The following is a 17,320-nucleotide window of genomic DNA, read 5'->3' as shown; positions in this document are numbered from 1 at the left end:
TACTAGGTTTGCAAAACAAGAAAATATTGTAATGCAAAGGCACAAGTTCTATACTCAACCACAAAGACAGAATGAATCCATTGATGTGTTTGTCACCAGGTTAAGAGAATTGTCTATGAAATGCCAATTTGGTAACAAGCAAGACGAAATGATTAGGGACCAGTTGATTGTCCGGTGTCATAGTTAGAAGACTCAAGAGAAGTTATGGGCTGCAAAAAATCCTTCCCTCACTGAGGCTATCACCATAGCAAAAGTGGCAGAAGAAAGTGATAGGTGCATGAAAGAGTTGAAAACAATTCGACAAGCTAACACTTCTGATGTTGCAACATTACAACTTGATTCTAGTGAGACAGTAAATCCTATACGCACGAAACATACACAAAGTTTAAAAACTAAGGCAGGTAATAGAGGTACCGCTTCATATACCAGACCCATAATGCCAAATAAGTATAAACAAAACACACGTTCATGCAATAGGTGTGGTAGTCCTTTCCATTTGGCAGATTCCAGGAATTGTATTGCTCTGACAAAAGAGTGCTTAAAATGTGGGAGACAGGGGCACTTTGCACGTATGTGTAGAACAAGTACAACTAAGAAAGTTGCAATGATAGAGTGTGATACAACTGATGATGAAGCAGAAGTCATGATGATCACTTCTGATAATGACCTTAGCAACACTGACAACATTGTCTTGTCCCGCCCGAAATCAGATTTTGATGTAAATGGGAAAACCCTATTACTTATGGTGGATGCGGGTTCATTATACATGATCATTTCCAAGAAGTTGTATGATACTTCTTGCAGTACAGACAAGTTAACTACATCAGACGTCATTTTGAAAGGTTATCAGGGGGTAAGCATTGGAGTATTAGGTTATTTTGAAGCATGCATTACATTCAAAGGAAGAGTTACCTGTGGCAAATTTATGTTTCACCTCATGGTCCTGCCATTTTAGTTTGGTTGCACCAGTATGATTTAAATATCAGAGTAGACCCCAGGGCTGACCCACCAGTTATGTGCGATTTAGAAACTATTTTGAGCAAACATGGGAAAGTGTTTAATACAGTGTTGGGAGAGGCATTAGGATATCAACATATTATTAAGCTTAAAAAGAATGTCGTACCAGTCAAACATGTTGCACGCAAAATACCTTTGTCTGCTAGGGCCGAAGTAAGGAAGATTATCAAACAGATGCTTGATGATGACATTATTGAGCCTGTGGAAGCCACACAATGGTTATCTCCAGTTGTTATCACACAGAAACAGGATGGCTCTTTGCGCTTCTGTGTGGACATGAGAAGTTTAAACAAGGCAGTAATAATGGACAATTTTCCTCTTCTGAACATCAATGAGATTGTGTTGGGGTTGGGTGGTGGAAAGGTGTTTTCAAAGCTCGACTTACGAAGCGCTTACCACCAAATCAAGCTTCACCAAGACTCAAAGGAATACACTTCATTCAGCACCCCTGATGGCACTTACCAGTTCAAAAGGCTTCCTAGTTGGTTATGTTCAGCTGCAAGCACTTTTCAAAGAATCATTACGGACATCCTCAAGAACATTGAACGTGTAGTCTTTTTCCAAGATGACATTTTAATCTAGGTCTTAGATTCCAATGATCACAATTATATTCTAGATAAATTTTTGTCTTGTCTATCTAAATCTGGCCTAACGTTACGTAGGGACAAATGTGTTTTTGCTGCCAAAGAAGTAGACTATTTAGGATACCATGTTACTGGGAATGGGATCCAACCTAAACAAGATCTCTAGTAAGTGCCATACTCAATGTAACAGAGCCAAATGATAAAGATAAATTGAGGTCGTTTATGGGCATGGTGGAATACTATGCTAAGGGGGAGCTAACTAACATATACTATGCAAAATTCGTAAAAGTTTTTGCAGAAAAGGTTGAACCATTAAGGGATATTTTGAGAAAAGGGAAAATGTTTGTATGGGAAACTGAACAAAGAAATGCTTTTAATTTGATTAAGGAAAATATTGTGAATGCTAACATCCTTTCAAGCTTTGTGCATTCCTTACCTACTGTTCTTACTGTGGATGCAAGCTCTGTGGGCATTGGGGCTGTCAACGCAAAAACGTGCTGGTCAGTTAAACACAGTTGCTTTTGCGTCTCGTTCTTAGACTGAGAGTGAAAGAAATTACTCTGTCATCGAGTGAGAGGCGTTGGCGGCTGCATGGGCAACGAGATATTTCAGAATTTATTTGTGGGGGATCTCATTCACACTCAGGACCGACCACAAACCTCTATTAAAAGTGTTGGCTCCTGGGGGCATCAAAAATTGCTCAGGCAAGACTGGCCAGATTGGCGGTCAGTGTTCAAGACTTTACATGCAACGATGAATATGTACCTGGCTAGTGTAATAGTGTTGCAGATTGTTTATCAAGGTTACCAGACACAAAGGTTAAACCAGAGGAGTTAGTGACTGAGAATGTAGTTGCTTATTTGGAAGACCTTACAGAGGATCTTTCTAAATCAATTTCCAAAGACGAATGGATACAAGCCATGAAGAAAGACCAACTCATGGGAAATTTAGTTAGGATGTGTAAGGAAGGTGTGTCCAGACAAAGCACAGTGTCACCCAATCTTAGACCTTATGTCCAACTACAACATGAAATCTCAATGCCTGGAGATTTTATTTTAGTGAGAGGCGAGAAGTATATTCCACCAGAATCTCTTAGGTCTCGCATCATTGGCTTGGCCCATGAGGGTCATTTGGGCCAGACCCTCACTGCAAGACGCCTCAAAGAGAATTTTTGGTGGCCGGGTATAGATGCCCAGGTTAGGTCTTGGGTAGAACAATGTGAGTTATGCAGGGAGTCTGAGAAGAGGCTTCAAGTAGGTGCGAGTACCCATTCTTGTGGACAAGTGGTATCCGAGGAGGGGTTTTGAAAAAAGTTTGTATTGACTTTATAGGTCCTTTTGATGAACTACAGGACAGTGAAACATTTGCTATGATACTAGTAGACTCAACTTCAAGGTGGGTTGAAGTTGCATTCATGAAAAGTCTTAATGCACAGTACACTATCAAAGTACTTACCGACATTTTCAGAAGAGAAGGGATTCCTGCTATGATTTTATCAGATAATGGCACACAGTTTACGTCTAGAGAGATGGAGAATTATTTTGCTCATGTAGGTTTAAAACACTAGCATACTTCACTTTACAATCCCCAAAGCAATGGCCTATTCGAGAGAGTGAATAGATTGGTCAAAGGCACTATGCAACTTGCTTTGGCTTCGAATCAGTCTGTCCAGAGAGAAATAAAGGAAATGCTTTGGGCGTATCGCACCACTATACACCAGAACATGAATAAAACACCTTTTGAGCTGATGAGAGGAAGATCAGCTGGCACAAAATTGTTTCCCACATGGCTGCAAAAACCAGATTTGTTAATGGATCATCACACAGTCACGTTTAGCAGAACAAATATATCTGAGGGCGATCTAGTTAAGGTCAAACCTGGCGCAATCATAAAATGTTTAACCAGTTCAGGAGGCCTTTTCAGGTAAAGTCTGTGTGTGGTAATTATGTCAGATTACAAAATGGTCAGACATGGAATCTTCGGAGGGTAGCATTATATCAGAAGAAAGATAAGAAACCGGGGTCACAGTTACAAACTTCACATCCTCGAAAAGTCTTTGATGTAAATGGGAATAGACCTGTTCGCGAGAAAAAGGTACCTGCGTATTTAAAGGATTTTGTTTAAATGTTTAAGAAAGGAGTGGATAGAAATGATTGTAATTTGTTTAGGAAAGGAGTGTATGGAAGTTATTGTAGTTGCTGCCGTATGTGATTTTCATCTTACGACATTTATTATTAGAGTGCAATAATTATTCAATTGTTATGTATCCAACTTATGTTTATTTTTGCCATTTTTTTTATGTTAAAGGAAAGGAGATGTGTTATGTTTATCATATGTTTAATCCTTACCAAGGCTCGTGACTGGCGCTGGGCTCGTGTCGGCATATTCTTGTGCCTATGAGCTTAGGGTTCTGTCAAAGAGCCGTTAGAAGGAGTTGAGAGCCTGGCACTGCTGGTCGGGTTTTGTATGCGGTTACTCACTGAAATAAACGGAGTCATTACCGCTGAACTGGCACGAGTTCTTCTTAAGTATCTTCATCCACGAAAGTCAACCAAGGATTTGCCAAGAATTCTTTAGGGTAAAGGAGGCTGCTTCCAAGGTAACGCGGAAATCAAATTAAGACAGAAGATTCCAGAAGAAATGCATGTCTCTAAGTGAGCTGCTGCCATGATCGAGTGAAACTATATGAAATCTTTGCAGTAAATCGAAGGGGCACTGCTGACAGAGACAAGTAACTCACCGCATTTAGCCCAGCTTCTGCCATTCAGTGGTTTGATGAAAATCGCCTGAAAGACGTTATTTAAGTATTCCTGATGTCTCCTTCATTAAATGTAAGTCAGCTGCAGCTGCGCTTGTACTTGTGTAAACGTCTTTCCTCTCATCGTTTGTCTGTTGAGAGATCCTTCTGTGGCGCTGTCCTTTTTACAGTGATGACGTAGTGGAATCTCCATGTGCGTTAGAGGAGAACCAGAGCGTCATCACTTTCCAGTGTCCTTGCATCAGCCTGCTTCCAACCACTGACCCGAGGCGTCACTGCGCAATGGCACGCAACGTAGGTCGGACATTTTGCTATTTGGTTCCCTTGGTTATGAGAACACATCGTAAGCTGTCGAGCCTGTTCCTGATCTCTTTACTGTGAAACAGATACCGATTTTGCAAGTGAGCACGAACTTTTTTTTTTTATGTGCATATGTTAGGTGAAGAAGGAGAATTAATGTGTGCTATTTTATGACACCAACTGGCAGCATTTGGAGCTCACTACGTGATTATTGTGCTGAGGAAGACCTGACTTGCAGTAGATCATCCATAAGTAATCAAGGAATCGTTTAGAGTACCTGATTTCTCCTATGAACTGCTGATACTCTCCCGATTAATGAATTGCAGCACAGCTCAGAAGTGCAGGCACTCTCCCTCTAAAAAAGAAGTGCTACTCAGTATCAGACAGTACCTGCCCATTTAAATCACTGGTTAAAAGTTGTTGTTTACCATTGGAGTGCGCCCTTCTTGTAGCCTCCATTTGAAGAGTGTGAGATTGCCCCTACGCTCTATCTCCTATCCCTCTCTGTTCTTCTGTCCTCACTACTGTTTTCATGGTAGGGTTGTGGGTGATATTTTATTTCCAGAATCAAACAAAACTCTGAAAATGTTCATGATCAATCCGATAACATCGAGTCTGTCTAAGAACCAGTGACATTACATCAGTATGTGAGATGGCAAGAGAAACACCGTTGTCAGTCACCTCACAAGTCCATATTCATACCGATTTAGGTTTACAGGATTGTTAAGTGTGATCTGTGATGTTAACTTAAGTCTTTAGAAATTAGTATCAAGATAAGTATCGACACACTGCAGCAAATGGTCTTGAATAGTTAGAACAACAGCACATGCGCTGCAGGCCGCTTGATTTTGTAGATTTGCACAAGTGATAACAGTGTGATAACAGTGCAACTCCTTAATTCACTTTTACTTGTATGACCATGAATTAGCAAGACACTTAAAGGAATGCAAACACTTTTTAAAATAGTTTTTCTCATTCTTATAATGCATGCTAGATAATTTAGAATATTGCATTTTGGGCCACATGTATCAAAATTCGAAATTGCGATTACCTACTGCAATTTCCGAGAATTGAAATGAATGAAATGAAATGAAAAGGGGATTTGTAAAGAGCATGGCTACCAGAAGGCCTCCCAGCGCTAGGCATTACTAGTGAACGGGTGGAAGAAACAGAATGATTAGTTTAAGGGAATAGAAAGGTTTTGAGTTGTTTCCTGAAGGCTCAATGACTAGACTCTTTTCGGATGTGGAGAGGCAGGGCGTTCCAAAGTCTGCCTGCATTTAAAGAGACGATTCTACCGCCACTTCTGGCTCATTTGATTCTGGGAGTCTCGATAAGGTGGAGATCATCCGAGCAAAGCTTTCTCCTTTCGTTGTATGGATGAATTATGGCAGAGATCAGGGGAGGGCCTATCCCCTGTAAGGATTTATGGACAATGCAAAGCGATTTGAAGCTCATTCGCTCTTTCACTGGAAGCCAATGTAGGAGATGGAGGGCAGGTTTTGCGGAAAGAAATTTGGATGTTCCCGTCAACAATCTGGCTGCACAGTTCTGGATGATTCGGAATTTATTGATCACTGAAGTAGGGGCTCTCAAATAGAGCGCATTGCCGTAATCCAATCTAGAGAGTAGAATAGACTGAACCATGATTTTCTTGGCTTGGGGAGGGAGCAGGGGAAGCACTTTCCTCGCCATTCTGATCAGGCCAAAGCAAATTGCTACTGTCTTGCTGGCTTGCACTTGGAATGTCAGATTATGGTCTAGCAGATGCCCAGGCTCTTTATTTCAGGCTTAGGGGTTGGAACTGGGCCCATGCATGCTGGCCCGATGGTTCTGAGTGACTTATTGTCAAAATTGCCCAGAGTCATGATCTCCGTCTTTTTCTCCATTTAATTTCAGGTGGGAAGACCCCATCCATTTTATGACTTCCGTAAGACATGCTTTCAGGGTCGTGGAGTATTGTGTGGATTGTTTTCAAGCTACGACCAGTTGGGTGTCGTCGGCATAGGTAACCATATAGATCCTAAACGGGCCACGATTTAAGCCAGGGGGACCATATACGCATTGAAAAGCGTAGGGCTCAATGTTGGACCCTGTGGTATGCCACACTGGAGAGGCCGAGGTTTGGAGCTGATGCCCTCTTCAAAAACCTGGAATGAACGTCCTTTCAGGGAGAAGCGCAGCCAACTCATGGCAGTTCCAGCTTCTCCTAGATTGCCGAGACGGTGTATCAGGATCTGGTGATTCACCATGTCAAAGGCTGTGCTCAAATCCAATAGGATGATGGCTGCCACGCCTCCTGCATCTAGGATTTTTCTGCTTTCCCCCACAACCGCTAACAGGGCAGTTTCCATACTCTGCCGAGGCCAGAAGCCTGTTTGGGATGGGTGTAGAGTCCTCACCGACCTATTAACCACGCGAACAACTGCTTTATCATGGAGCTTCTTTATTCGTGTCTTACAGGCATGGTGGTCAGCAGTGAACTGCCCTTTCGTCCCCCAGCTCCTCCCTTTCCTCCCGCCCTCGGCCTTCCCTCGGGCTGGTCCTAGTGCCTGGTCAGTGTGGTCACTGGGCACTGTCCATTGGCTACATTACACCTCCCCCCTCGGTGGATGATGACATGATGACATGTCCCTGGTCACGTAACGAGTTCGTTTCTTTAAGGTTCTTCGATCAGACGCGATGGCTTCTTAATCACACGTCTGGGGTGTGCTTGAGGGTCAGGGTTGTCGCACTCATTCTCATCAGTGATCTCCATTGGTAGTGAGCTGTTGGTTGTCAGTATCTCCGGGTCTTCCGGCTCCAGTTTGGGATTGGCCAGTGACTCGGTGACAGTGGGTCCGCACTTTTTGAAGTATGTCACATTTCTGGTGAGTCTCTTCCCTTCAGTCTCCGCGGTGATCATGGTTCCCTTTTGTTGGATTACTTTGAGTGGAACCTCGCTATATCGACAATCAGTCTTTCGGTGCTGCTCTTGTCTTGCCAGCACCCAGTCTCCTTCTTTTATTTGCGGGGGGCCGCGTGACGTCGCTCATCAGCATAGTCTTTCATCTTTTCCTTCTTTTCTTTGTCTCTTGCTGCGATCTCTTCGTGATCAGAGTCAGGATCCAGTTCTGGCGCAGTCAGGTTCATCATTGGTATTCTGGTGCGCACTGGGCATCCTAGCATGATGGTAGCGGGACATTTGCCCGTGGTGGAATGAGGCATGTTTCGATAGGCCCGCAGCACCTCGTCAAGTGCTGTTTGTAGGCGCTTTCCGGTGAGTTCTGCTTGCTGTAGGGTCCTCTTGATCGTGGCCATGAAACGTTCAATCATTCCGTTGGCCTGTGGCCATAGTGGCGTGATCTTGCGGTGTGTGAAGTTGAGGTGTTGGGCGAACTCAGCAAAGTCGTGGCTATTGAAAGGTGGTCCATTGTCCGACTTCACCACTAGGGAAATTCCCCAGGCGGCAAAAACCTCTTCTAGGATGGGTATGGCACTTGATGCTTTTGTGGAGGTGCACAGCTGGGCGATGGGGAATCTGGAGTACTCGTCCATGATGACCAGGACATATTGACCCGATTTGATCGGCCCGAAGAAATCAATGGCAATGTGTTGCCAGACGCCCTCCGGTAGTGGGGACATTTGTAGCGGTGCAGGGGGCTCTGGACGACTTACGAGTTGACATTGCGGACAGTCCTTCAATGTCGCTTCCACCATCTGATCTAGTGTTGGGAACCAGACCCTTTCGCGGAGTGCTCTTTTTGTAGCTACTATACCCCGGTGTCCCTCATGCGCTAGGTTGATGACCCCTTGTCTGAGTTGTCGTGGTATTACTATTCTCGTGTCTCGTAAGATGAGTCCATTGGCGGCTATCGACAGTTCTTCATGGACATGTTTGAATGCCGCCATGTCAGTGTTGTTTTGTCCATTGCTTGACTTGCGTCTCCAGCCGTTGGTTTGGATCATGTTTTTCACTTCTTGCAGGGTGGCATCCGTTTGTGTTGATTCACAGATGGCATCCAGTGGTACAGCCAGAGGCCTCGCTTGATTCACTACGAAGTGAATGTATTCATCCGCTATTGATTGTTCTGGTTTGTTGTCTTTGATGGGGTGTCGTGACATGTAGTCTGCCGGGTTTGCATCCTTGCCTGGCTTGTGGATGATGGTGTATGTGCACTCTTGCAGCCTTAGGCCTCACCGCTCTATTCTTGGTGGCATTTTTGCTTTCGGGTTTCCGAAGATTGTGATTAGGGCCTGGTGGTCAGTTATGAGTGTGAAGTGTTTTCCAAAGATGAAGATGTGGAAGTGTTCACACGCCCAGACAACCGCCAGGCTTTCTTTTTCTGGTTGCGAGTAGGCCCTCTCTGTGTCCGTCAGGCTTCTGCTAGCATACGCTACTATGTGCCTTTGGTCTCCTTCCCTGTCATACTGTGCCAAGATGGCACCGAATCCTACGGGGCTGGCGTCCACCGTTATCTCCGTCTTCATTGCTGGGTTGAAGTATGCTAGGTTCTTTGCTGATTCAACAGTTCTCTTAATTTCCCGAAATGCTCCTTCACACTGGGTGGACCACTGGAAAGATTGCCCTTGTTTAGTGAGCTTTCTTAACGGGTAGCTTAATGTAGCATACTCGGGAATATATCTGGAGCAGTAGCTGGCCATACCTAGGAACGATTGTATATCGCCAACGTCCTTCGGGCTTGGTGTGTCATTTAACGCTGCTACCTTTTCTGGGTCTGGTTTCATTCCGTTTCCAGAGAATAGGTGTCCGAAAAATTTTAGTGTTGGTTTGTGCAGTTCACATTTAGCTTCGTTAAGTGTGAGGTTCGCGTCCTGCAGTGCTTGACAGACCTGATTCAGCGCTTTGTTGTGTTCAGCCGCCGTTGCTCCGTATACGAGGATGTCATCACTGTAGTTCAGAACCTGTGGGATGTGATGTATTGTTCTCCTGATGGCCTCTTGAAATATCTCTGCCGCTGATGACACTCCGAAACTTAGCCTCTTATATCTGAATAGTCCAAGATGTGTCGAGAATGTTGTGATGTATCTTGACCTTTCGTGCAACTCTAGCTGATGGTATCCTTTGTTGAGGTCCAGTTTTGAAAATATCTTTGCTCCGTTGAGGGACGTGATCATGTCACTGATGTGTGGGCCAGGATGTCTCTCTCTTTCGATGGCCGTGTTGGGCGCTCTCATGTCTACACACAGACGAACTCTGCCAGTTTCTCCTTTCTTTGGGACCACCACGACCGGGGAGACCCACGGGGTCGGCCCTTCCGTTCTCTCGATGATGTCTGCTTCTAGCAGGTCTCCGAGTTCCTTCTCCACAGCTTCTTGTAGGTGAAATGGAATTTTTCGGTGGTGTTGTGCCACCGGCGTGACCTGTTCATCTATATGTAGTTTTATTTGACAGTTCTTCAGTTTTCCTAGACCTTGGAACAGCTTTGGGAATTTTTGGATGAGTGCTGGTTTGTCCGTGACTCTGAATAGGATATCCACCAGTTTCAGCCGTTCGGCAGTTGCCAGGCTCAGGAGGCAGTCGGCTTCAGGCCCTTCAATGACGTGGATGTACGCTGGTATTGTCCGGTCTTCATATGATAGGTCCGTTTCGAACTTCCCAAGGCACGTCAGTGGCTTTTCAGCCATCCACGTATACACTTGCACATGGGCCTCCATTAGTTCGGGTTGTGGATTCATCCGGTGGTATTCAGTGGCTGGTAAATAGTTTAGCGTTGCCCCACTATCGAGCACAAACTGGGTGGGGTGAGAGCCAACGTTGATGTCCAGACGCGGGTATTCTTTCAGTTGGTCAAGGTCTGCCACCCGATAGAGGTATTCTTTTCGGGGAGCGGGTGGTGGAGATCGAGATTCTCTTGAGGATGATCGCCAAGACTGATATGTCCTGTAAGAGCGGCCGCTTGATTGTGACGACCCGGAGGACGAGTCACGTTTGTCTTCGACAGCCCTGACATGATGGCGACTGTTTGAGTCCGGGTATCGTCGGTGGCTTCCCTTGTGATCACTCTTCGATATGGCCCCGCACATGCTTTCAAAGTGGTTGTCTCTCCCACATTTCCGGCATTGCTCTCCCAGCGCTGGGCGTGCATCTGTATGTGGGAAGTCGTAGCCGCATCGGTAACATTTGGTGTGCTTGTCCGAACGTCCTTTCGTGTATCTCGTGTCTTTGTGCCCTTGGTGAGACTGGTGGTGCTGTTTCTTGGACCTGGATGAGCAATCACTTGGCGGAGACCGCCTAAGTTCGCGCCGAGACTGCATCCTGAAGGCTTGTTCCGGTCGCTCGCTTTTCCCGCTTTCCATGCTCTTTGCATGCTCGTCAGCTTGTTCCTCTACTCTCGTCATGTCCACGATTTCCGCTAGTGCGTAGCTTTTCTTCAGTAGCTTACGTCTCAATGGTTCGGAGAGGCATCCTTCTATGACTCTTAGTCGCAGAGCGTCTTCCTTCGAAAAATTATCAAACTCGCAATACTTTGCTAGGCGATTCAGACGAGTCACGAACGCCTCCATTCGTTCACCTCTCTCTTGCACGGCCCGGTTGAAGGTGTACCGCTCATAGTCAACGTTCTTTTTGTGCAGGAATTTACCGTTCAGGGCTTCCTGTGCTTTAGTGTAGGACACCAGGGATTCTGCTGGCAGTTCTTTTAGGATCCGTCCACCGTCCCTGCCAATCAGGTTCCTGAGGAAGAGTAGTTGCTCTTCCTCGTCTGTTATCTTGGACGCTTTCATGAAGTCGTCAAAGTCTTCTATCCATTCTTGCCACCGCAGGCTCATACTCCTGCCAGAATCGATAATAAGGGGCTCCGGGCGCCGCAAGAGAGATGCTCGCGACATACTCTCAGGGGCGAGGTCGGCCATTGTTCGCTCGTAGTTCCTGACGCCTTTTGCAGTCTGTGTTCACCCTCTTGTCCGTTCTTGTTGCACTCGCCAGTGCTGGTTTGTTATCTCCGTTGCACTCGCCAGTGCTTGTTTGCAATTTTCGTTGCACTCGCCAGTGCTTATTTGATACCTTCGTTGCACTCGCCAGTGCTTGTTTGTTATTTTCGTTGCACTCGCCAGTGCTTGTTTGTAGACTTTGTTGCACTCGCCAGTGCTTGTTTGTTATCTTCGTTGCACTCGCCAGTGCTTGTTTGCTATTTTCGTTGCACTCGCCAGTGCTTGTTGGTTACATCAGGACTCTTGCCTGACTTCAAAATGGCCGCCGGCAATCCCTCACAGGGGATTGGTCGAGGCTGCCTGACTCCAAGATGGCCGCCGGGAATCTCGTTTCTGGCGGGATTTTGGCCGATTTGCTTCAAGTTTCTACCGGGAGCCTGGCTGGGTCGGCGTTTTCACTCACCGAGGCCGGGATCCGCCGCTGGAGGCACAAGGAGGTTAGGAGGCAGTCTTCTTCCCTTTTCACCGCCGAGGTGGGCACTCGGCGGGTGGTTGTCTTGCCACGCTTCCGCCGCCGAGGTGGGCACTCGGTGGGCGCTCTTCTGGTCCGCTTTCGCCGCCGAGGTGGGCACTCGGTGGGCGCTCTTCTGGTCCGCGTCTCGCCACGCTGTCGCTGCCGAGGTGGGCACTCGGTGGGCGCTCTTCTGGTCCGCGTCTCGCCACGCTGTCGCCGCCGAGGTGGGCACTCGGTGGGCGCTCTTCTGGTCCGCTTTCGCCGTCGAGGTGGGCACTCGGTGGGCGCTCTTCTGGTCCGCTTTCGCCGCTGAGGTGGGCACTCGGTGGACGCTCTTCTGGTCCGCTTTCGCCGCCGAGGTGGGCACCCGGTGGGCGCTCTTCTGGTCCGCTTTCGCCGCCGAGGTGGGCACTCAGTAGGCTCTTAGATCAGCGCAATTCCGCCGCCGAGGTGGGCACTCGGTGGGCGTTTTCCTTTCTTTTGGCTCGCAGCGCCCTCGAGCCTCCGTACGTAGGGCAAGCCCGGGCCAGTCGGTCGCCGGTCGCTGCAGGGGCTAGTCACACGCGCAGGGTGTCTTTAACCTTTGTCGCCAGTTGTAGAGTCCTCACAGACCTATTAACCACGCGGACAACTGCTTTTTATGGAGCTTCTTTATTCGTGTCTTACAGGCATGGTGGTCAGCAGTGAACTGCCCTTTCGTCCCCCAGCTCCTCCCTTTCCTCCCGCCCTCGGCCTTCCCTCGGGCTGGTCCTAGTGCCTGGTCAGTGTGGTCACTGGGCACTGTCCATTGGCTACATTACAATGGGTGTAGCAGGTTGGAGGTTTCCATGAAATTGGAGAGGATGTGGTTGAAATATTTTTCAGTGATTTTTTAGATCGAGAAGAGAGAGAGGGCGATAGTTGACCAGATCTGCCGGATCGAGGTGCGGCTTCTTAAGAAGGGTCTTAACCATTGCTTCCTTCCAAAGTGGGGGGACTACTCCTGTGCAGAGTGAAGCGTTGATAGTATTGGTGATTGTGGGGCCGAAAATAGATGCAGCTTTAGATAGGATGTTCATGGGGGCTGGGTCTCTTGGTGATCCACTTTTTACTGTGGGCATAAGGGTCAGGAGCGTTTCCAGGAGGAGAGGGGGAAAACATTCCAGGCAATGATTGGTGATGGGCGGTCGGCTGGGGAGCTCATCAATACAGGATCGATTTGAGGGAGCGTTTTTATAATGTTCTGGATTTTGTTATCAAAGAACTGGGCCTGGTTTTCGCAGCGAGTTCCATGGGGGTCAGTAGGGCCGGGATTGGCTTGGCTTTTAAGGAGCATTTTTATGATGAAAAGGTTTCTCTAGGGGAATTGGCGGGTAGCCGGATTCTTTTCCTCATAGTAGGCTGCCTGAGCTTTCCTCATTTCCGTTCTGTATTTGCGTATGCCCTTCTATAGGTGAGCTTGCTATCGGCTGAAAGTATTTCCTCTAACTTCTTTCTAATATTTTACAATTCTGTTTCAGGGAGCGCAATTCAGCAGAGTACCAAGGTGATCTAAGTGAGCCATTCTTTTTTGTGAACCGGACTTTAGGAAGGACCTGGTTTAAAGAATCATCTATCCAGCTGTAGAAATTGTTATACATTGTGACTGGGCAGGGAACCGACTGAGGTTTATTATTTTCCAGTTCATGGATTCAGTTCTCCTGGGGGAGCTTGGACCAGGGACGAATAAAGGTCAGAGAAGGATGGACTAGGGGGGTAGGAATTTGGGGGCGCCAGGAAAGGGGCACCAAGTGGTGGTCGGACCAGGTAATTGGGATAGGATCATTTCCCTGAAGATTCTCTAGATTAGAGAACACTGGGTCAAGGCAGTGTCCCTGCGAGTGTGCCAACTGGATTGACGCAAGACCATTTGCTAGTTCAACCGCTGAAGCGTGGCTCAGTGGTTAGAGGCGGCAGACCCGGAAGCTGAGATCGGCCGTGGACCAGGGTTCGATTCCCCGCCTCGGCGGGTCTCGGGCTCAAAATTCCACGGACTCGATAATTCTCGTTCCGGTGCCTACTCAACTCATGGGGTCACACTCTGCGACTCTGGGCAATAGCTTGCTTAATCTCCACTATGGCCCCTCGCGGCGGGATGCCTGGCTTTCACCTTGTGGACACCCTGCCGGGGTATCTCACAGGGGAATACCAGGACGGGTTCCCTAAGCAAGCGCTTAGATACCGTGTCGGTGATTTGCGCTATATAAATACATGTACATTTACATTTACATTACTGTGGATCTAGGGTCATCAAAATGCAGATTAAGATCGCCGAGAAGCGTAAAATTCGCGGAGGTGCTAGCTAAATTAATGGCAGTTTCTACAAGGGTGTTACAAAAAGAGCCTACTGCACCCAGGGGGCAGTAGATCAGAATGCCTGAGAGTGAAAGGAGAGGGCAGAATTCTATGGAGAAGCGAACATTCTCGAGGTCCGGGAGAGGACTGCCGAGTAGACGACAGGTAAGGTGGTCCTTATAAATGATTGCGATTCCCCCACCTTTGCCTAAGGTTCTATCCACTCTTTGAATCGCATACCCCTGGGGCAAAGTTTGTACTATGTCAGGATCAGAGCTAGCGCTGAGCCAGGTTTCGGTTAAGAAAAGCACCTCAGGGGAGGAATCTTGTAAAAGGAACAAAATTTCCGTGGAGTGTTTGGGAAAGGATCTGCAGTGTAAAAGAAAAATACTATGAGCAGGTCTTAAGGGGGGGTGAACGAATATGGGAGAGAAATGTGAAAGGGCAGTGAGGGCATTTTGATCTGGAATTATCAGCTCGTAAAGATAAAGACAGTTGGCCCTAGGGTAGTTATTTAGCTGGAGCAGTTGCGCACTAGAATACCTGAGGCGTCCTGGGTGTAACAGGGGTTCTGGCCCCAAGCCCCGGTCGGGTGCCGTCGGGCGCAGACGGGCTTGCCTTAAGCGCGTCTTCGGGGCACCAGCGGCGCGGTCGCGTCATGGGCTCAATTTATGTGACTTCTTCCAACGCCGTGTGCAGCAACAAGACCGCTGCCCCGTGCATCTGAAGCGCTACAAACGGAAATGGTGCACAAGACCTTCCTGCCCACCATGCATTGAACACAGCTCATACCGGGGGTTGGTTCCTTCGTGCAGGTGCCCGCTACAAACAGTAAATATTTTTTTAAATGTGCAAAATCAGCAATATCAAAACATTAATTTTTTAACAAGGACTGTAGCACCTCTGACCGTTCTCCCTCTCTGTTGTCACCGCGAATACAGTCAGCCTAAGGCGGTAGCTTCTGGGGCTCAATTTATGCGACTTCTTCCGACGCCGGGTGCCGCAACTAGACTGCTGCCCCGTGCGTCTGAAGCGCTACAAACAGAAGTGGTACACAAGACCTGCCTGCCCGCCGAGCATTGAACACAGCTCGTACCGGGGGGTTGGTTCCTTCGTGCTGGTGTCCACTACAAACAGTAAGTATTTTTTAAAAATGTGCAAAACCAGCAATATAAAACATTAATTTTTTTAACAAGGACACAGGAGCAACTCTGATCGTTCTCCCTCTGTGTTGCCACCGTGAATACAGTCAGCCTAAGGCGGTCATGCCAGAGGTTCAATTTATGCGACTTCTTCCGACGCCGGGTGCAGCAACTAGACCGCTGCCCATGCGTCTGAAGCGCTACAAATGGAAGTGTTGCACAAGACCTTCCTGTCCACCAAACATTGAACACAGCTCGTACCGGGGGGTTGGGTCCTTCGTGCAGGTGCACACTACAAACAGTAAGTATTTTTTTAAAATGTGCAAAATCAGCAATATAAAAACATTAATATTTGTAAAAGGGACACAGGAGCAACTCTGACCGTTCTCCCTCTCTGTTGCCACCGAGAATACAGTCAGCCTAAGGAGGTCATGCCAGGGGTTCAATTTATGCGACTTCTTCCGACGCCGGGTGCAGCAACTAGACCGCTGCCCATGCGTCTGAAGCGCTACAAATGGAAGTGTTGCACAAGACCTTCCTGTCCACCAAGCATTGAACACAGCTCGTACCGGGGGGTTGGGTCCTTCGTGCAGGTGCACACTACAAACAGTAAGTGTTTTTTTAAAATGTGCAAAATCAGCAATATAAAAACATTAATATTTGTAAAAGGGACACAGGAGCAACTCTGACCGTTCTCCCTCTCTGTTGCCACCGAGAATACAGTCAGCCTAGGGCGGTCGCGTCAGGGGCTCAATTTATGCGGCTTCTTCCGACGCCGGGTGAAGCAACTAGACCGCTGCCCCATGCGTCTGAAGTGCTACAAACGGAAGTGGTGCACGAGACCTTCCTGCCCGCGAGCATTGAACACAGCTCGTACCGGGGGGTTGGTTCCTTCGTGCAGGTGCCCACTCCAAATAGTAAGTATTTTTAAAAATGTGCAAAATCAGCAATGTAAAAACATACATTTTTTAACAAGGACACGGGAGCAACTCTGACCCTTCTCCCTCTCTGTTGCCACAGAGAATACAGTCAGCCTGAGTTCTGAGAATTGCAGTAGGTAATTGTGATTTCCAATGTATGAAACTCCATGAGTTTCAAATACTGATTCGTAGTGGGTCGCAAACTGACCTACCTCATTAATATTAATGAGGTAGATCACAATGTGCGACCCCCTAGGAATCGCAAAAATCACAGGGATGGTGTCCTGCTGAGACCATCATACCACTATGTCAGTGATTGCTTTTATTAAAGCAATCTTTTTTTGTTGTAAAGCAGCCCGTTTTTCTTAAAGGAAAACAGGATGCTTTAGAAAAATTAAAAGTTTTCCTTTCAGTTTCTAAGAGCAGGCAGTGGTCCCTGGGACCACTACCTGCTCTTAAAAAATTATTTTACAAATATTCACAAAGGCGAAGGGGTTCCTTGGGGACCCCTTCCCATTTGTGAATGGGTTACTACCTACCAGTAGCGGTCAGTGGTGGGAGTAGCTGCCAGGCGGTGACGTGGGGAAGGGGAGATGCAGGGTGGAGAGTAGTAATCTATGGATTACAGGTAAGTAAATATATAAATAAATAAAACGAATTTCGTTGTGTGCACTGCAACGCATTTGGGGATGCAGTGCACGCAACGAAATTTGTTTTATTTATTTATATGTTTACTTACCTGTAAACCTCCGTAATCCATAGAATAATACCCTCCACCCTGCCCCTCCCCATCCCCACGTCACCGCCCGGCAGCTACTCCCACCACCGACCGCTACTACTACCTACTTGAAGTAGGTGGTAAAATGTGAATGTTTTGCGACCCCATTTTGGTCGCAAAA

The sequence above is a fragment of the Lissotriton helveticus genome, chromosome 2_1 (assembly GCF_964261635.1).
Source record: "Lissotriton helveticus chromosome 2_1, aLisHel1.1, whole genome shotgun sequence".
Classification (NCBI taxonomy): Eukaryota; Metazoa; Chordata; class Amphibia; order Caudata; family Salamandridae; genus Lissotriton; species Lissotriton helveticus.
Note: the sequence above shows the minus strand (reverse complement) of the source record.